The sequence below is a fragment of the Schistocerca serialis genome, chromosome 6 (assembly GCF_023864345.2).
Source record: "Schistocerca serialis cubense isolate TAMUIC-IGC-003099 chromosome 6, iqSchSeri2.2, whole genome shotgun sequence".
Taxonomy (NCBI): Eukaryota; Metazoa; Arthropoda; class Insecta; order Orthoptera; family Acrididae; genus Schistocerca; species Schistocerca serialis.
The window spans coordinates 463,689,368-463,711,186 of NC_064643.1; positions in this window are offsets into that span (position 1 = coordinate 463,689,368).

The following is a 21,819-nucleotide window of genomic DNA, read 5'->3' on the forward strand; positions in this document are numbered from 1 at the left end:
CAACTAATCTTAAAACATGTAAAATTTGGACATGAATTACTACAAACATCATTTTCCTTCTTGTTTACATTACACACATTTGTACACAGAGTACAAGCCTATGACCACTAGAAGGAGAGCCACAGTTTATCAGAGACTTATTACACAATACATTCATGTCTTATTAATACACATAAAACCACCTAATGATGGTGGTTTAAACCTCTGAAATAGAATTGTGACTGGGAACAGTAAACTTTTAGTTTCAATTGACATTTGGAAGACTATTTAGCAACCTTCAACATGCTGGAAATATTACAGTTTCACAAATGGTAAATTAGAGAAAACTTCTGGTGAATCTACTATAAATGCATTCTGCAAAAAATTTGTAGAATGAACAGTGAAAAAGTTCATCTATGTTCGAAATGCATAACAGCTGTGGTCAACAAAGAGACCTAATGTTTCACAGAGAGACTGGGGTCAGTAATCATAACGAATGTGTTGTGACATTTCTTACCAAGACACAAGGCACTAAGAAAATAAATAGAAAAGTGAACCCATTCAGTGAAACAGTATTTCTCAAACAAGAGTGAAACTACAACGAAATGATACCCCTAGCCGCATACAGGCATTGATATAAGTCAACGGGGACAGTTGAAAATGTGTGCCCCGACCGGGACTCGAACCCAAGATCCCCTGCTTACATGGCAGATGCTCTATCCATCTGAGACACCGAGGACACAGAGGATAGTGCAACTGCAGGGACTTATCTCTGGCACGCCTCCCATGAGACCCACATTCCCAACTTATTGTCCCACACTACATTCATAGTGACCCTGCCCATTATACTCATTACTAGTGGCTTTTTGCCGATTCAATAGGCTAACTGGCACTTGACCATCTTGTATGGGATTAATGCACTATTGCTTGCCACAGTTGGAGATGGTCAGATTGTGGACTACCAAGTGTGCCATACAGTGTACTATTAGAACACTTCAAGTGAACTCACACTTTGTTGAGATACATTGACAATCGCAGCCTGTTCAACATACAGATGTGCATAAACACAACAAAACCTTAAGTAAGTAATTGCAGCTGATCACAATATGAAGTGACAGACTCACTCATGTCATGCAAATGCTACAGAGAAATGATAGCAGAGGTTTGAAATAGAATTGCCACATAAAATACTAGAAGATAAATCATATGTCAGGCTTAGGATGCCAAGAAACTTCTCCTTCTTTATAAAAGTGTTTACCAGGCAGTTTTATATCTCATTTTATTACAATACTGCTCAATCCACACCAGGTTCAAACAACATTAAACTGCAAGCATATGTAGGGGATGATATAGATGATAATAGCCTCATCTGATTGGTGAGAAAGTTTAAGAGAAATGTTGCATAAAAATACACTTGATCATCCAAAAATTGTGTTGATCAACAAAAATATCCCCCAACTGGTGATGGCTGCATTTCTTTAAAATTTTTGTTCAAATTCTATTATTAGAGGCCCAAGCAGCAAAATGTCAGCCAGTCTGGTCATTCATGCAGTGCTCAGTTATGAAAACTAAGTCCAGTATAAAACAATGGAGAGGAATTTGTGGACAATGGAAGACATACATGATGACAGCAAGCTCTGCAACTGGCACATTTATAAATTATAATAATAATAATTATTATTATTTTATATTATATTTTATATTATTATTATATTATATATATATCAGGAGCGGAAAGACTTACCTTAGGGGGAAAAAAGGACAGGTATACACTCGCACACACACCCATATCCAACCGCACGTACACAGACACAAGCAGACATTTGTAAAGGCAAAGAGTTTCAGCAGAGATGTCAGTCAAGGCAGAAGTACAGAGGCAAAGATGTTGTTGAAAGACAGGTGAGGTATGAGCGGCGGCAACTTGAAATTAGCGGAGGTTGAGGCCTGGCGGATAACGAGAAGAGAGGATATACTGAAGGGCAAGTTCCCATCTCCGGAGTTCTGACAGGTTGGTGTTAGTGGGAAGTATCCAGATAACCCGGATGGTGTAACACTGTGCCAAGATGTGCTGGCACTCCTAATGATCCAAATCCCCAAGACACTATCCAAATTGAACCCTGCCTGGAACAGTTCCGTCTTTCGTCACAGCGGGACCCACCTCCTCTTCCTCAAAATCACCCTCTCCAAACCTTCCAGGAATTTCTGACTTCCAGCCTTGCCTCTCAATCCTTCTTAAAAAACCTTAATCCTACTCCCAACATCACCACTGCTGAAGCCCAGGCTATCCGTGATCTGAAGGCTGACCGATCCATCGTCATTCTTCCGGCGGACAAGGGTTCCACAACCGTGGTACTTGATCGTTGGGAGTATGTGGCTGAGGGACTGCGTCAGCTTTCAGACAACACCACATACATAGTTTGCCAAGGTAATCCCATTCCTGATGTCCAGGAGAAGCTTCAAGGAATCCTCAGAACCTTAGGCCCCCTACAAAACCTTTCACCTGACTCCATCAACCTCCAGACACCACCGACATCCCGCATCCATACCTTCTACCTTCTTCCTAAAATTCACAAACCCAATCATCCTGGCTGCCCCATTGTAGCTGGTTACCAAGCCCCCACAGAACGTATCTCTGCCTACATAGATCAACACCTTCATCCCATTACATGCAGTCTCCCATCCTTCATCAAAGACACCAACCACTTTCTCGAATGCCTGTAATCCTTACCCAATCTGTTACCCCCAGAAACCATCCTTGTAACCATTGATGCCACTTCCTTATACACAAATATTCCGCATGTCCAGGGCCTCGCTGCGATGGAGCACTTCCTTTCACACCAATCACCTGCCACCCTACCTAAAACCTCTTTCCTCATTACCTTAGCCAGCTTCATCCTGACCCACAACTTCTTCACTTTTGAAGGCCAGACATACCAACAATTAAAGGGAACAGCCATGGGTACCAGGATGGCCCCCTCGTATGCCAACCTATTCATGGGTCGCTTAGAGGAAGCCTTCTTGGTTGCCCAGGCCTGCCAACCCAAAGTTTGGTACAGATTTATTGATGACATCTTCATGATCTGGACTCACAGTGAAGAAGAACTCCAGAAATTCCTCTCCAACCTCAACTCCTTTGGTTCCATCAGATTCATCTGGTCCTACTCAAAATCCCATGCCACTTTCCTTGACGTTGACCTCCATCTGTCCAATGGCCAGCTTCACACGTCAGTCCACATCAAACCCACCAACAAGCAACAGTACCTCCATTATGACAGCTGCCACCCATTCCACATCAAACGGTCCCTTCCCTACAGCCTAGGTCTTTGTGGCAAACGAATCTGCTCCAGTCCAGAATCCCTGAACCATTACACCAACAATCTGAAAACAACTTTCGCATCCCGCAACTACCCTCCCGACCTGGTACAGAAGCAAATAACCAGAGCTACTTCCTCATCCCCTCAAGCCCAGAACCTCCCACAGAAGAACCACAAAAGTGCCCCACTTGTGATAGGGTACTTTCCGGGACTGGATCAGACTCTGAATATGGCTCTCCAGCAGGGATACGACTTCCTCAAATCCTGCCCTGAAATGAGATCCATCCTTCATGAAATCCTCCCCACTCCACCAAGAGTGTCTTTCCGCCGTCCACCTAACCTTCGTAACCTCTTAGTTCATCCCTATGTAATCCCCAAAGCACCTTCCCTACCATCTGGCTCCTACCCTTGTAACCGCCCCCAGTGTAAAACCTGTCCCATGCACCCTCCCACCACCACCTACTCCAGTCCTGTAACCCAGAAGGTATACACGATCAAAGGCAGAGCCACGTGTGAAAGCACCCACGTAATTTACCAACTGACCTGCCTACACTGTGAAGCTTTCTATGTGGGAATGGCCAGCAACAAACTGTCCATTCGCATGAATGGACACAGGCAGACAGTGTTTGTTGGTAAGGAGGATCACCCTGTGGCTAAACATGCCTTGGTGCACAGCCAGCACATCTTGGCACAGTGTTACACTGTCCAGGTTATCTGGATACTTCCCACTAACACCAACCTGTCAGAACTCCGGAGATGGGAACTTGCCCTTCAGTATATCCTCTCTTCTCGTTATCCGCCAGGCCTCAACCTCCGCTAATTTCAAGTTGCCACCGCTCATACCTCACCTGCCTTTCAACAACATCTTTGCCTCTGTACTTCTGCCTTGACTGACATCTCTGCTGAAACTTTTTGCCTTTACAAATGTCTGCTTGTGTCTGTGTATGTGCGGTTGGATATGGGTGTGTGTGCGAGTGTATACCTGTCCTTATTTCCCCCTAAGGTAAGTCTTTCCGCTCCCGGGATTGGAATGACTCCTTACCCTCTCCCTTAAAACCCACATCCTTTCGTCTTTCCCTCTCCTTCCCTCTTTCCTGATGAAGCAACCGTTGGTTGTGAAAGCTGGAATTTTGAGTGTATGTGTTTCTTTGTGTGTCTATCGACCTGCCAGCGCTTTCGTTTGGTAAGTCACATCATCTTTGTTTTTAGATATGATGAGACTTACCAAACAAAAGCGCTGGCAGGTTGATAGATACACAAACAAACACAAACATACACACAAAATTCAAGCTTTCACAACAAATGGTTGCTTCATCAGGAAAGAGGGAAGGAGAGGGAAAGACAAAAGGATGTGGGTTTTAAGGGAGAGGGTAAGGAGTCATTCCAATCCCGGGAGCGGAAAGACTTACCTTAGGGGGAAAAAAGGACGGGTATACACTCGCACACACACACATATCCATCTGCACATACACAGACACAAGCAGATTGCTCTTGTTATATTACAACATCTGAAGCCGTAAATTCCACGCACAATTAATTCTTAATATATGCATGCATTCATGCATAATCCCATAAATAAGCAAAATTAAAGGAAAATCATGCAATATCAAAATTCCATCTTTTTTGTGATGCATTTTATTGTCTGTTTGTGTCTGTGTATGTGCGGATGGATATGTGTGTGTGTGTGCGCGAGTGTATACCTGTCCTTTTTTCCCCCTAAGGTAAGTCTTTCCGCTCCCGGAGTTGGAATGACTCCTTACCCTCTCCCTTAAAACCCACATCCTTTCATCTTTCCCATAACAATATGTTATTATTTTTTTTTTCTCCCCCAGCTGGCTGCTTCAATTCGTCTGAGCTGATTGCACCCTGCATTCCCACTCCCTCCCCCCTTTTCATCCAAAATTTGTTTATTGCTCTTGTTATACTATAACATCTGAAGCTGTAAGTCCCACGCACAATTAATTCTTAATATATGCATGCATTCACGCATAATCCCATAAATAAGCAAAGTTAAAGGAAAATCATGCAATATCAAAATTCCATCTTTTTTGTGATGCATTTTATTTTATTTTAAAACAAATTACAACAACAAGTTTTCCCAAATTCACCATAGACTGTGGTAGCACTGCTCACTGAGGCATTGAGCTAGCAGACCCTGGATTTTGGAGGCGATGTTGTTCAGCAGTCTTGAAAATGGTTCTGTATGATTTCTCACTTTCAGTTTATACAAATGCTGGTATTGATCCCTCAGAATAGGCCACCACCAGGTCACTGCAAAATCCCTTCTTTCCTGGTGGATTTCAATTCCCTTAAAGATGTAGCCTCTGCTGAAATGAAAAGAGCTGTATTGGAGACAAGCCAAATACCTCTTTGGAGAATCCTGGCACTAAAAGAGAATTGGTAAATAAGTAGTAATCAAAATTCTCCTCATTTAGGCTGATGTGTGTAACAGTAGGACATTCTTAACTGCAGGTTCTTTTCTCTTTTTTCTTTTTTTTTACATAAGTTCATAGCATTTTTCCATAAGTTTAAGAAACACAACAGGGCACCTAACAGAGACATGAATCATTAATAATGTATTCTCCCTCAGTATTTACAACAGTCTACTAAAGCTGGGGTAAATTTTTGATTCTGCGACTGTAGAAATCATGTGGTTTTGAGGTGAAGAACTCATCAAGCCATGTTCAGAACACATTTTCATCTGGAAAGGAAGTTCGTTGAAGGCCGTTCAATAGACAGCAGAAAAGGTAAAAATATGAGGGTGCAGGATCAGGTGAATAAGATGGGTACAGAGTGACTCCCAATCCAACTCCTGTATAGTGTTCCTTGTTAGTCTAGCCGCAAGCAGATGGAAATTATCATTGAGGAGCATCACTTCATGCCACCTACCTGGTCATTGTTCTTGGATTATGTCTGTAAGAAGTCTCAGTTGTTGACAATAAATGTCAGTAGTGATGATACCTTGGGGAAGCAATTTGTAGTACCCATGTCATCGCTGTTCCACCAGACACATAACATTATCTTTTATGGATGCATGCAGGTCTCTGTATGTGGAATTACTGCTTTGATGTCAACCATTCCTTCCTTTTCCTTAAGTTAGCATAAAGATGCTACTTCTCATTACCAGTAATGGATACAGGATAGAAACGATTGATGTTGTTCACAAACCAATTGATGATGAGCAAACGGAGATGCGCGAACAGCCACCCACTGATTTTTGTAACTTTGGCTTAGAGCATGTGGTACCCATAACCTGATTTTTGAACCTTCCTCATTGCATGCAAATGTCACATGATGGTGGAATGATCACATTTCACCACATTTGCAAGTTCTTGGGTGCACTGGTGTGGATGATTGTGGTTTATGCATTTGAAGAATCTCGAGCAAACCCTGAAGGTTTTCTTGAATGTGAAGAGCCGCTAATGCCAAAACAATCTTCTTCAAAATGATAAAACTATTTTCTTTCCATACTCTGACAATGGCATTATTCCCATACAAGGTGCAAATGCTTCTGGCTGCCTCTGGTGTTGTCAAATACTATGGAAATATTCAGATTTCTCCACTTGGCAATCCATTTTATATCATCCACAGCTCTACCCAATATCTCTAAATGGCAATATGTAAACTCAAATGGCAATAGTGAATTTTAAAATAAGAACAACAAGAAGAAACAATCAATAAAGAAACTCATAGTTGGCATTCTGGCCTGAGATGCTGGAGATGGCGGTCATGTGCACGTGAGACGTGCTTGCTTGTGTGTAGGAATGGTGTATGTTTCTCTTGTGCTCATGAAGGCTTTAGGTGAGTGCCTGTCTGCAACTTAACATGTCTTCTTTATGGTAGGTAGCAATTTGTCTTTTCCTGCATCATTAACTGATGTATAAGACATTCTTTTAATGATTCATCCAACTGAATTTTGGATTAATTATTGCTTTAATCTATTTGAAATTATTCAAATTAATCCTTTTAGTCATATGCTTCTGATTAGCAGTTCTTATTCTTTTTAAGATGTTTTATTGTCATCTACAAACTGCAAGGTTTTTAAAATGTAGAAAATAATATAAAAAATATTTTTTGTTATTATTTCAACAGTATTTATCTTGATTTGGATGTAAGTTATTTATTTCTCAGGAAGACATTATTTAATTTTATTGTTGCTTTGAGTAAGATTTTGATAATTTGCATAGTTCCACAATATTTGCAGTAGAAGATAGCTAGTGATCATCATTTTGTCCTGTGTATATTTGCATAAAGATGGCTCATTTGGAACAGTGGTATATCCTGTCTTCAAGTTTTACTACAAGAACAATTTCCTATTGTGTAATATCTCATTCATAATATTCTTGGAACAGTGAGTCCAAACTGTCACAGCTCTAATATATTTGTAAATAAATGTCATATAAACAATAACATATGTTGCACATTGTAGGGGAGTTTATTAGCATCAAAGACTGTATAACCATATTCTCATGAACAAATACAAACTGATTTACAAGGTTGCGTATATGAGAATTCTAATTAAAACCAATGTGTGTACCAATGTTAGAATCCCAAAACTGTAGCTCACACTATTTTTGTAATCTGTTTTGTTTCATAAATAAATTGGTTGCTATAGTTTCAAGTTGACTGTTGAAATAATAATTTTAAAAAAGTTCAGTTAAGAAATTAAATTTTAATGAAATGAAAGATACTTTGATAAAATTTGAGACTGAATTGAGAAACTTGAGATGCTTCGATGCATTGAGGAAATTCTGACTTGGTTTCAGATAAGCCATATTGTTGAGAATATGTTATACTGTTTTAAAAAAAGCTTTTCTTGCTAATTGTATGAGAGCCTCCACAAAACAAATTGTGTACATAAAATAAAATAAAATAAAAAGAAAGAAAACAAATGAATGTTTTATAGAATTTATGAAAAACATGAGCCATTGTAAGGCCATCTTCAATGAATTAGACCCCACCCCCTCCCCATTTTGACAAAATCCTGGCAACGTCCTTGATGTGGGAGCAGCCATTTTAATCAGAGAAGGGAAAGATTAGAATTGGGTAGAGCAATCAGCATATATTTTCAGATGTCACCCTCATTAACCTGTACACTTCTTCGAGAACCTCCAATAAAATGGACAGGTAAAGGCTTTTTAAAGAAGGAATTATTTATTATGAACAATTTCACAACACCTTTTAACTGGGGATGATTTTAACTGTGCTTCAAACAAGAAAGATCAGAGTCCCAATTTAAATGTCTCTAAGGAATAAAAAACACGTAGTTAACAATTTAAAACTTAAAGACAAATTAAATGTCCTACATTTGTTCAGTTCACATCTGTCACTCCACAATCATGTAGCAGAACCAACAGAATCTGCATCTGAGGCAAATCTTTGATCAAAGTTGAAACAGTGCCCACATATTTCACTGACCACTGCAGCATGTTGGCTTACATCAATCTCACGCTACACCCAACTAACAGTTCAAAAACCAGTTGAACTTAAACATATCCTTATTACAAGAATATGACTTAGAAGACAGACTGAAAGAAGTATGGGCAATGTGTCTTTGCCTACCTGATAGGCAAAAAACAGTGATAGACCAAAATTGAGTAAAGTTGTTATTTAGTAGTCAACAATGATCTAGAGACGTGAAAAACAACAGAGAATTTTATTACACAATGTTGAGGAATTTATATGATCAGGCAGACATGTCCAACATTCGCTGGGAAGATATTAAGAAATCAAAACCAAATTACTAAGCATGAAGAGAAAGCAGTTGCATCAGGACACATTCAAGGAGTCTTAAGAGAATATCTAAACCCTGATATAAACTATGTTCAGAGAATAAAATTAATTACAATAGCACTCTCTCAGAAGTTGAGTAAATGGTGCAACTGTTTTCACTACCAAAAATGATAGCCAGGAAGATTATGTCAACTGTCACCAACTACCTGTAGGAAGGAGAAGTATTCAGAGTAGACAAGAACAGTCACTCTAGATTTAAAAAAAAAACCACAAGGCTTCTCCATTTTTTAAAATAAAGATCCGCTGCTATTCTAGAAGGAAGTGCAGGCTGCTTTACTTATATTTTGAAATTTTTAGACAGAAAGTCTCCAAGCAATGGTAGATGTGCAGAAAATGAATTGCCGGCTATAGAATGTATGGACATTTTCTTGGAGATGAGTTACCTCATTAATGAGACCACTGCTTCATAACAGATAATGGCCAGAGACAATATACTTCCCAGAAAGAAACATGAAGAGAGAAATGAAATAGATAGGAAATACCCAAATATCCAGTGTGATGCTGTAAGGAATAATATCAACATGGGCAAACGTCCATATTACATAGTAACAATGTGGTATAAAACTGAATAACAAAGTTGGCACAAATGAATGGCTTAACACACATTGCACTCAGTCCAATGAACCTTTGCCTCAGATGTAATTTCACTGGTACAGTAGTACAGAGATTTGCCTGTGGAATCAATACAGAGTGTTACAAAAGGGTACGGCCAAATTTTCAGGAAACATTCCTCACATGCAAAGAAAGAAAATATGTTATGTTGACATGTGTCCGGAAATGCTTACTTTCCATGTTAAAGCTCATTTTATTACTTCTCTTCAAATCACATTAATCATGGAATTGAAACACACAGCAACAGAATGTACCAGCGTGACTTCAAACACTTTGTTACAGGAAATGTTCAAAATGTCCTCCATTAGTGAGGATACATGCATCCACCCTCCGTCACATGGAATCCCTGATGCGCTGATGCAGCCCTGGAGATTGGTGTATTGTATCACAGCCATCCACAATACAAGCACGAAGAGTCTCTACATTTGGTACCAAGGTTGCATAGACAAGAGCTTTCAAATGCCCCCATAAATGAAAGTCAAGAGGGTTGAGGTCAGGAGAGCATGGAGGCCATGGAATTGGTCCACCTCTACCACTCCATCGGTCACCAAATCTGTTGTTGAGAAGCATACGAACACTTCGACTGAAATGTGCAGTAGCTCCATCGTGCATGAACCACATGTTGTGTCGTACTTGTAAAGGCACATGTTCCAGCAGCACAGGTAGAGTATCCCGTATGAAATCATGATAAAATCATGATAACGTGCTCCATTGAGCGTAGGTGGAAGGACATTGGGCCCAATCAAGACATCATCAACAATGCCTGCCCAAACGTTCACAGAAAATCTGTGTTGATGACGTGATTGCACAATTGCATGCGAATTCTCATCAGCTCACACATGTTGATTGTGAAAATTTACAATTTGATCACATTGGAATGAAGCCTCATCCGTAAAGAGAACATTTGCACTGAAATGAGGACTGACATATTGTTGGATGAACCATTCACAGAAGTGTACCCGTGGAGGCCAATCAGCTGCTGATAGTGCCTGCACACACTGTACATGGTACGGAAACAACTGGTTCTCCCGTAGCACTCTCCATACAGTGATGTGGTCAAACTTAACTTGTACAGCAGCAACTTCTCTGACGCTGACATTAGGGTTATCGTCAACTGCACGAAGAATTGCCTCATCCATTGCAGGTGTCCTCGTCATTCTAGGTCTTCCCCACTCGCGAGTCATAGGCTGGAATGTTCCGTGCTCCTTAAGACGCCGATCAATTGCTTCGAACGTCTTCCTGTCGGGGCATCTTCGTTCTGGAAATCTGTCTCGATACAAATGCACCGCATCACAGCTATTGCCCTGTGCTAATCCATACATCAAATGGGCATCTGCCAACTACACATTTGAAAACATTGCACTGACTGAAAAACCACATTCGTGATGAACACTATCCTGTTGATGCTACGTACTAACGTGCTTGGTGCTAGTACTGTAGAGCAATGAGTCGCATGTCAACATAAGCACCGAAGTCAACATTACCTTCCTTCAATTGGGCCAACTGGTTGCAAATCAAGGAAGTACAGTACATACTGATGAAACTAAAATGAGCTCTAACATGGAAATTAAGTGTTTCCGGACACATGTCCACATAACATCTTTTCTTTATTTGTGTGTGAGGAATGTTTCCTGAAAGTTTGGCCGTACCTTTTCGTAACACCCTGTACATTAAACTGAAAGTGGCCCAGAGATCAATTAGCTTCAACAGACAATCCTGTGCCAGTAATATTCTGTAAGCCGCAGGCTCAATACTTTCCTGTATTAAAAAAGCAATGCCAATCTTTTGTTACTGGCAAAGTACGCGATTTACATAACTTTAATGAACTGGAAGCTCACAACACAACTGAATTCTACATGTATATAAAGTGCAAATTACATAAAATTATCATGTACTCAGACCACAAAAGGAAGTACCATAACATAACAACAATAGGGTGAAAAAAATTATGTAACAAATTTCTGTGGCCATTGTTAAATTTCTGTTGTTGAATTTATATTTAAATATAGCTCAAGCAACACATCAGCACAGCACAGGAGAAATGTTTTGTAAGAATTTACAATCAGTTCATACTGTGGATATGAATACTGACTGATATTGCCTCCTTTCTTATCCTTCATTCATTTTTTTTACATTAATTTCTCAAATTAAAGAACTAATTTGAAGAATGGTTTGGCATCAGTCAAGTTTGTATCGAATTTTGTGTAACATCATAATTCATTGAATTACAGTACAACAAGAGATTAAGGGAAAAAAAGAAAAGAAAAAAAATTATGGATAGATGTGGCAAACTTGCAATGTCCTATTGGAAGTCAAGTCTTCCTTTCTCAAAATATTTTTTACTAATCTTCTCATTTTATAAAAGATTCAAGGACTTTCTTATTAATTTAACAGAAATATGTGCTATAATACTAGATGTTATGTACATCAGAGTTCATTCTCGCTCAGAAGTGAGTTTGTTCCATTGTGTAAACATGACAGCGAATATGTACCAACAAATTGCAAGGTTACTTTCTACATCACTGCCTGACTCTATCACAGTTCAATATTTACTTATTTATTCAGCCAAAAATCATTATAACAGCATAAGACCCATGACATCACAGAAACATCACTGTTTTGTCACACAAATTCACAAATAGCCCAGATTGAACACACACAAAACATTAAACTTCTCAAGTTTAGAACTGAAAACCTGGAAACCAAAAAGCATGGAGGGAAGCTAAAATACACAAGATCTCTCCAAAACATGTCTTTTAGAATGGCCTCTTGTGATGAAGTGTCAGAAATATGATGTTGGTGGATAAATATGCTACCTTTAGATCTTTACTCGGAGTTAGCTTTTGAGGATGTTCAGTTGTTGATTATGAAACAGAAAGAAGATACAGCACATAAACTCTTCACTAGAATGTGATATACATGGCAGTGTCACTCACCACTGTGTTGCCCTGAGCTGCTCAATTAAATCAGCCACTACATTAAATACATTTCTCTCTTCTTGTAAGCTTTAAGAGCAGCTTTCCGCACAAACAACTGTCCATTGTCAGAATCCTTATTTGTTGACACATAGGAGACATTATCTCAAGATTTACTCAAAATTTGATCTCTTAGTTCTTTTTCTGTAAAGAACTGACTTATGGGATTTCCCAGAGTGTGAGGTTTTTGGCTGAGGAACGCATTTCTTTATTGCTGCCTTTTTCACCAGAACCCTGCTTTCTGTTCCTTGCTTCACCATCTCAGCCTTACCATTTATAGGCATGAATGAGAATACTATATTTCTTCTACTTCTCATACCTTACTCTTACATGCCAAGCCAGTAACTAGACATATTTAGCCACGTTTGGGCAGGCTATTGAGGCAGTGATGCCTTTTAATTTTTCTGATTTCTTCCAGGCTAACAACAGATTATTTGAAGTAGTAACTGAGATGAGCTTTCTTGTTGAGAATTGTCCAGTAAAACTGGGTCAGGAACTTCTTTCTTTCGTGATGGTTGTTTCTCTCTTGTTTGTTGTAGATTTCTTGTTGCAAACTAATTATTGTTAAAGATTTTATTAAGAAATGTTACAGTAACTAAGGTATTATCATTTGCATGGTAAGATAGTGACAGTGTTCTTTCTTGACACTTGATGTAATACATTTTGAAATGTCCTCTGCATACAGTGCACTGACAACCATTGAAGTGGTTGTGGTATTGCTTGGTTGAGCATATTCTGTGGTGTAGTCCCAGGGCTGCCACTCTTGTGTACTGGTGACTGTGTACTTTGCTTCCTTCCATTTGTAATTTGTCATGATAGGGGTGCTGAGGAATAAATTATCTATGTCTCTTGCTTATTGTCACCTGAATTTCAAGAGTCTTGTGGTTTTTGGGGTTGACATGAGGTTATGAGCTTCCATCAGGTCTTCTACGACAAAAGTTGTCTCTGTCAAGATGTACGTTATTCTATTTTGAATGTATTTTGAGGTGCATAGAATTATTTTCAGGTAGGCAGACTTGGCTCCCTCTCATCATTTGAGTACATGGGGTGTCTAAATGTAAATCATATGCTGTACTGGGCATGACCTTTATGATGAACAGTGTCAGGGCTGTTTTTATAGATAGTATATACAGTTTCTTTATATCAAAAGTTGCCTTCTATTATTAACCTGTCTTTAATGCACTTCCTACCCCCATGAACCATGGACCTTGCTGTTGGTGGGGAGGCTTGCGTGCCTCAGTGATACAGATGGCCGTACCGTAGGTGCAACCACAATGGAGGGGTATCTCTTGAGAAGCCAGACAAATGTGTGGTTCCTGAAGAGCCTTTTTGGTAGTTGCAGGGGCAACAGTCTGGATGATTGACTGATCTGGCTTTGTAACACTAACCAAAACGGCCTTGCTGTGCTGGTACTGTGAACGGCTCAAAGCAAGGGGAAACTACAGCTGTAATTTTTACTGTCGCCATGCAGCTTTACTGTATAGTTAAATGATGATGGCGTCCTCTTCGGTAAAATATTCCGGAGGTAAAATAGTCCCCCATTCGAATCTCCGGGCGGGGACTACTAAAGAGGACGTCGTTATCAGGAGAAAGAAGACTGGCATTCTACGGATCGGAGCATGGAATGTCAGATCCATTAATCGGGCTTGTAGGTTAGAAAATTTAATAAGGGAAATGGACAGGTTAAAGTTAGATATAGTGGGAATTAGTGAAGTTCGGTGGCAGGAGGAACAAGACTTTTGGTCAGGTGAATACAGGGTTATAAATACAAAACCAAATAGGCATAATGCAGGAGTAGGTTTAATAATGAATAATAAAATAGGAGTGTGGGTAAGCTACTTCAACAGCATAGTGAATGCATTATTGTGGCCAAGATAGACACGAACCCGATGCCTACTACAGTAGTACAAGTTTATATGCCAACTAGTTCTGCAGATGATGAAGAAATTGATGTAATGTATGATGAGATAAAAGAAATTATTCAGGTAGTGAAGGGAGATGAAAATTTAATAGTCATGGGTGACTGGAATTCGAGAGTAGGAAAAGGAGAGAAGGAAACATAGTGGGTGAATATGGATTGGGGGTGAGAATTGAAAGAGGAAGCTGTCTGCTAGAACTTTGCACAGAGCATAACTTAATCATAGCTAACACTTGGTTCAAGAATCATAAAAGAAGGTTGTGCACATGGAAAAATCTTGGAGGTACTAGAAGGTATCAGATAGATTATATAATGGTAAGACAGAGATTTAGGAACCAGGTTTTAAATTGTAAGACATTTCCAGGGGCAGATGTGGACTCTGAGCACAATCTATTGGTTATTAACTGTAGATTAAAACTGAAGAAACTGCAAAAAGGTGGGGATCTAAGGAGATGGGACCTGGATAAACTGACTAAACCAGAGGTTGTACAGAGTTTCAGGGAGAGCATAAGGGAACAATTGACAGAAATGAGGGAAAGAAATACAGTAGAAGAGGAATGGGTAGCTCTGAGGGATGAAGTATAAAGGCAGCAGGGGATCAAGTAGGTAAAAAGATGAGGGCAAGTAGAAAACCTTGCTTAACAGAATAAATATTGAATTTAATTGATGAAAGGAGAAAATATAAAAATGCAGTAAATGAAGCAGGCAAAAAGGAATACAAACGTCTCAAAAATGAGATCGACAGGAGGTGCAAAATGGCTCAGCAGGGATGGCTAGAGGACAAATGTGAGGATGTACACGCTTATCTCACTAGGGGTAAGATTGATACTGCCTACAGGAAAATTAAAGAGACCACTGGAGAAAAGAGAGCCACTTGTATGAATATCAAGAGCTCAGAAGGAAACCCAGTTCTAAGCAAAGAAGGGAAAGCAGAAAGGTGGAAGGAGTATATAGAGGGTCTATACAAGGGTGATGTACTTGAGGACAATATTACGGAAATGGAAGAGGATGTAGATGAAGATGAAATGGGAGATACAATACTGTGTGAAGAGTTTAAATGATTAATGGAAAATCTCATATAAAGATGTGAAACAAATACTAACAAAGAGATAGAGGGGCTGGCCAGTACTTACCTCAACTCAGTACAGCCGATAGATACACATAAAACAAAACCGAAAATTTACGTTCCTACCTTTCGGAACAAATATTCCTTCATCGGGGAGGAGAGAGGGGAAAGGAGATTCAGTTACTCACAACCCAGGTTATGAAGCAACAGGGAAAGGAAAATAGGGAGGGTAGCAAGGATGGAGGCATGGTTGTCAGAGGGAAGCCAAAGATATTCTACTGTAAGTACTGTGCCAGCTTCAAACCAAAGAGGATGCATACAGAAGTAAAGAGGTATATAGTATAAAGATAAACACAACTATGTAGGATGAAAAGATACGTGAATGGCTAAAGAGGAAAGGGAAAGAGGATAAGACCGAAGAGTAAATGGGAGTGAGGTTGTTTAACGTAGGTTCAGTCCAGGGGGATGGCGGGATGAAAGGATGTGTTGGAGTGCAAGTTCCCATCTCCGCAGTTCAGAGGGACTGGTCTTGGGTGGGAGAAGCCAAATGGCACATACGGTGTAGCAGGTTCCTAGGTCCCTAGAATTATGCCGGAGGGCATGCTCCACTACTGGGTATTGGGCATCTCCTAGGCGGACAGTTCGTCTGTGTCCATTCATGCGCTCAGCCAGTTTAGTTGTTGTCATGCCGATGTAAAAGGCTGTGCAGTGCAGGCATGTCAGTTGATAAATGACATGTGTAGTTTCACACGTGGCCCTGCCTTGAATTGCGTATGTTTTACCAGTAGCGGGGCTGGAGTAGGTGGTTGTGGGGGGATGCATGGGGCAGGTTTTGCAGCGGGGTCGGTTACAGGGGTAGGAACCGCTGGGTAGCGAAAGTAGTCTGGGAATATAATATTGTAGGGTTTAACAAGGATGTTACTGAGGTTAGGGGGGCGACGAAAGGCAACTCTGGGTGGTGTGGGGAGAATTTTTTCAAGGGATGATCTCATTTCAGGGGTTGACTTGAGAGAGTCATATCTCTGGCAGAGTAATTTGTTGATGTTTTCGAGGCCAGGATAATATTGGGTGACAAAGGGGGATGCTTCTGTGTGGCCTGGGAGTAGGAACATTGTTGTTGGACGGGGAGGAATTTATTGCTCAGGAAATCTGTTTGTGGACAAGGTCTGCAGGATAGTTGCGGGAGAGGAAAGCACTGGTAAGGTTATTGGTGTAATTGTTGAGGGATTCATCACTGGAGCAGATACGTTTGCCACGAATACCTAGCCTGTAGGGAAGGGAGTGTTTGATGTGGAAAGGATGGCAGCTATCAAAGTGAAGGTACTGTTGTTTGTTTGTGGGTCTGATATGGACAGAGGTGTGGATGTGAGCTTCAACAAGATGAAGGTCAACATCCAGGAAGGTGGTTTGGGTTTTGGAGAAGGAGCAGGTGAAATTCAGATTCGAAAAGGAGTTGAGGTTATGGAGGAAATTAAGGAGTGTTTCTTCACCATGAGTCCAGACCACAAAGATGTCATCTATAAACCTATACCAGGCCAGGGGAAGCAGCTGTTGGGTCTTCAGGAAAGCCTCCTCCATGCGGCCCATGAAGAGGTTGGCATAGGACGGAGCCATCCTGGTTCCCATGGCCATTCCCCTGATTTGTTTGTAGGTCTGGCCTTCAAAAGTGAAGTAATTATGGGTGAGGATGAAGTTGGTAAGTGTGATAAGGAACGAGGTTTTTGAAAGATCTTCGAGTGGGCGTTGGGAGAGGTAGTGCTCAAGGGCAGAGAGACCTTGGGTATGTGGGATGTTTGTGTAAAGGGATGTAGCATCTATGGTGACAAGAAAGGTTTCAGGTGGGAGAGGGGTGGGAATGGATTTGAGGCATTCTAGGAAGTGGTTTGTGTCTTTGATGTAGGATGGGAGTCTGCGGGTGATAGGTTGGAGGTGCTGGTCTACCAGAGCTGAGATACGTTCGGTTGGGGCTTTGAAGCCTGCTACAATGGGACGGCCAGGATGGTTCTCTTTGTGGATTTTGGGTAATAGGTAGAAGATAGGGGTACGTGGCTCAGGTGGAGTGAGTAAGTCTATGGAAGCCGTTGTGAGGCCTTGTGAGGGACCTTGGATTTTTAGGATTTTTTGCAGCTCAGTCTGGATGGAGGGAATGGGATCCTGGGTAACAGCTTTGTAGGTTGAGGTGTCGGAGAGTTGACGCAGTCCTTCTGCCACATACTCCACACGGTCAAGTACAACAGTTGTGGAGCCTTTATCCACCGGGAGGATGACAATAGAGCGGTCTATTTTCAGCTCCTTAATGGCACGGGGTTCAGCTGGGGTGATGTTGGGGGTTGTCGGGATGTTCTTCAGGAAGGACTGGGAGGCAACACTGGATGTGAGGAATTCCTGAAATGTCTGCAAGGGATGGTTTTGGGGGAGGGGAGGAGGATCCCTTTGAGAAGGCAGTCGGAACTGTTCTAGACAGGGTTCAACACTGGGTCTAGTATTTGGGGGCTGTGTTTGGGTAGTGAAGTGATATTTCCAGTTGAGGTTCCGGGTGAATGAGAGGAGATCTTTAACCAGGGCAGTGTGGTTGAATTTAGGCGTGGGGCTAAAGGTTAAGCCTTTTGATAGAACAGATGTCTCTGGAGGAGAGAGGGATCTGGATGAGAGGTTTAGGACTGAATTGGGTCTGGTGATATGTGGCATTTGACTGTGGTTATAGTTGAGATTTGGTCTGTGTGGGGAATGTGCTGGGATGGGGAGATTGAGTAGGGTGGCTAGGCTAGGTTTGTTGGCTATGAGGGGGTTTGTTGAAGGTTCTGTTGTGGTTGGTGTTTGTGAGGGATAGGGAGAGGGACCCCACTTCTTAGGTGTTGCACTAGCACTGTGGATAGTTTTTTCAGGTGGTGTGTGGCATGGAACTCAAGTTTGCAGCTGGTTTCTAGGATGATGTTCCTGAGTGTGTTCTCCAAGCAAGGGTTTGAGAGGTGGAGGACTTTGAAGAGAGATAGGAGCTGTTGGGAGTGGTGGTTACATGAAGTAGTGTAGAGATTCAGGACAAGTTGGGTAAGGGCTAAGGATTGAAGGTTCTGGAAGTCCAGGAGAGACTGGTGGAAGGAGGAATTGCACCCGGAGATGGGAACTTTTAAGGTAAGCCCTTTAGGGGTAATTCCAAAGGTTAAGCAGGACCGGAGGAAAAGTATGTGGGATTGCAGTTTGGCTACGGTGAATGCATGTTTCCGGAATGAATGTAAATAATGTGGTATAGGATTAGGGTACATAGTGGGTAACTGGTGGGTAGGGAAATTAAATAACTAAAGTTGAAATAGTAATCATAAGAAGGAATAAAACGCGGAGGGAAGGACAAGAAAGACAGAAATTAATTGTGTTGGTAATGTTCAATACCAAAGGAAGACCACTAAATAAGAAAAATACGGAAAAAGTTGACCAGACCAAGCAAGTATGTCCAGATCAGGGGAAAAGAACACACGTTGCTCAAAAACAGAGATAGCGAGTGGCGAAAAAAAGATCGCGCGTGCCGCAAAAAAGAGATCGCGCGTGCCGCAAAAAAGATCGCGCGTGCCGCAAAAAAGTTCACGGGTGGCGCAGAAATATCCCAAAAAAATTTTCTTGTGACAGAGAAAGATAGCCAATGGCACAAAAATATCGCCAGCAACAAGAAATCGATGGAAATGGATGATACTGGTAGGTGTGGAAGAGATTGTTAGCAGTCATTGTTGGCTGGAAAACAGCGAATAACGAACGTTAAAATTATGGAATGTTGAATAAATAAATCAATAAATAAAAAAGAGAAGAGGACTATAAACGGAACAAGATAATAGGAGGAAGATGAAACTAGCACAGTTGGTGACGAAAATATTTATTTATGTATATATAAAACACTGAAGAAGAGAAAGTGTTAAGATGACAGACGTAAGTGATAGCTAACAAAAGAGACAAAACAATGAAGGATGTGGACCATATAGGTGATCTAAATGATTAATGGAAAATCTCATATAAAGATGTGAAACAAATACTAACAAAGAGATAGAGGGGCTGGCCAGTACTTACCTCAGCTCAGTACAGCCGATAGATACACATAAAACAGAACCGAAAATTTACGTTCCTACCTTTCGGAACAAATGTTCCTCCATCGGGGAGGAGAGAAGGGAAAGAAAGGGAAGAAGGGAAAGGAGATTCAGTTACTCACAACCCAGGTTATGAAGCAACAGGGAAAGGAAAATAGGGAGGGTAGCAAGGATGGAGGCATGGTTGTCAGAGGGAAGCCAAAGATATTCTACTGTAAGTCTGTGCCAGCTTCAAACCAAAGAGGATGCATACAGAAGTAAAGAGGTATATAGTATAAAGATAAACACAACTATGTAGGATGAAAAGATATGTGAATGGCTAAAGAGGAAAGGGAAAGAGGATAAGACCGAAGAGTAAATGGGAGTGAGGTTGTTTAACATAGGTTCAGTCCAGGGGGATGGCGGAATGAAAGGATGTGTTGGAGTGTAAGTTCCCATCTCCGCAGTTCAGAGGGACTGGTCTTGGGTGGGAGAAGCCAAATGGCACATACGGTGTAGCAGGTTCCTAGGTCCCTAGAATTATGCCGGAGGGCATGCTCCGCTACTGGGTATTGGGCGTCTCCTAGGCGGACAGTTCGTCTGTGTCCATTCATGCGCTCAGCCAGTTTAGTTGTTGTCATGCCGATGTAAAAGGCTGTGCAGTGCAGGCATGTCAGTTGATAAATGACCGGTTGGTAGGACATGTTCTGAGGCATCAAGAATCACCAATTTAGTATTGGAGGGCAGTGTGGAGGGTAAAAATCATAGAGGGAGGCCAAGAGATGAATACACTAAGCAGATTCAGAAGGATGTAGGTTGCAGTAAAAACTGGGAGATGAAGAAGCTTGCCCAGGATAGAGTAGCATGGAGAGCTGCATCAAACCAGTCTCAGGACTGAAGACCGTAACAACAACATTAATGCACTTGGAAAAGGTATGGCCTGTAACCTGCAGTGTCATTCCTAGGTATTTGTAGCTTCTGACCATTTCCAGTTCTTGTTGCCCATAGGTGAATTTGTCATAGTTTGCCAGAGTTCCTCCATTCCTGAATTTCATTGCTTTTGTCTTATCCCTATTTATGACATCATCACTTTCCTGGGACTTCTTGTAGAGGTTCTTTTCTTTCTGACAATATGATCATGTCATTGGCATACATTCATATTTTCATTTCTTCTTATATCCTTTGCATCACATCGGTGGTAAGTACACCAGATATAGAGGGACTTGGGTCTTCCTGCAGTACTCCATTTGTTTGCTGGAAACCCTGGGACTGTGTTAATACATTGCATATTCTGGTTGATTTTTCTCAGAGGATGCTTGCTACAAATTTTATGATCCCAATTCCTGCATCTAGTATTGGATGTAGTTTTTACCAATACTGTACTCCTGTTTACCCCATTGAAAACTTGTTTGTAGTCAATAAAGATTGCATATGCATGATCTTTTGTCTAAGACAGTGTTTCACTTATGAATCATAGAATATGTCCCACTGCTTGGATGGCTGACCTTCCAGGACTGAAGACATGCTGTTTCCACAGTATCACAATCATTATGCTGTCACGGATCTTTAAATATGATGATGATGAACATTATCTTGAGCAGTGCACATTCCAAGACAATTCCCCTATAGGAATCCGGTGCATTCTATAATCCTTTATGTTTGTACATCATTAATTGTCAGTTCTCACCATAATTTCAGGGCATCCACAATTTCTAAGCACTTTTTGAATAGGGCTGTCCAGAGTTTCACAGTATGCAGCATTGCTCCTTTCATTAGTTTCTTCAAGATATGTCTGGGCTGGCTGCCTTACTGGGTTTGCTTTTTTCAGTTGCTTACCATAACTCTATTATTCTTCTGTTTTCAGTTAAGGGGGTGCTGGCCTCAGTGCGTTAATGTGAGCTCTCTTCCTGGAGTGGGTTTATGAAATGGTTTTCACATACTGATGTGGAGATGGAGGGTTTAGTCTTTGTTGCTCATGGTTCCATTCTGCTTCCTGAAGTAATTCTTTTTCTTTGATCTGGGTGTACTGTATGTTTTCTTTTAGAGGTGAGTTATATTTTGTCTTTGTATGCATATATCTGTGTCTCAGATTTTCATAGCTGCATTTGTATTT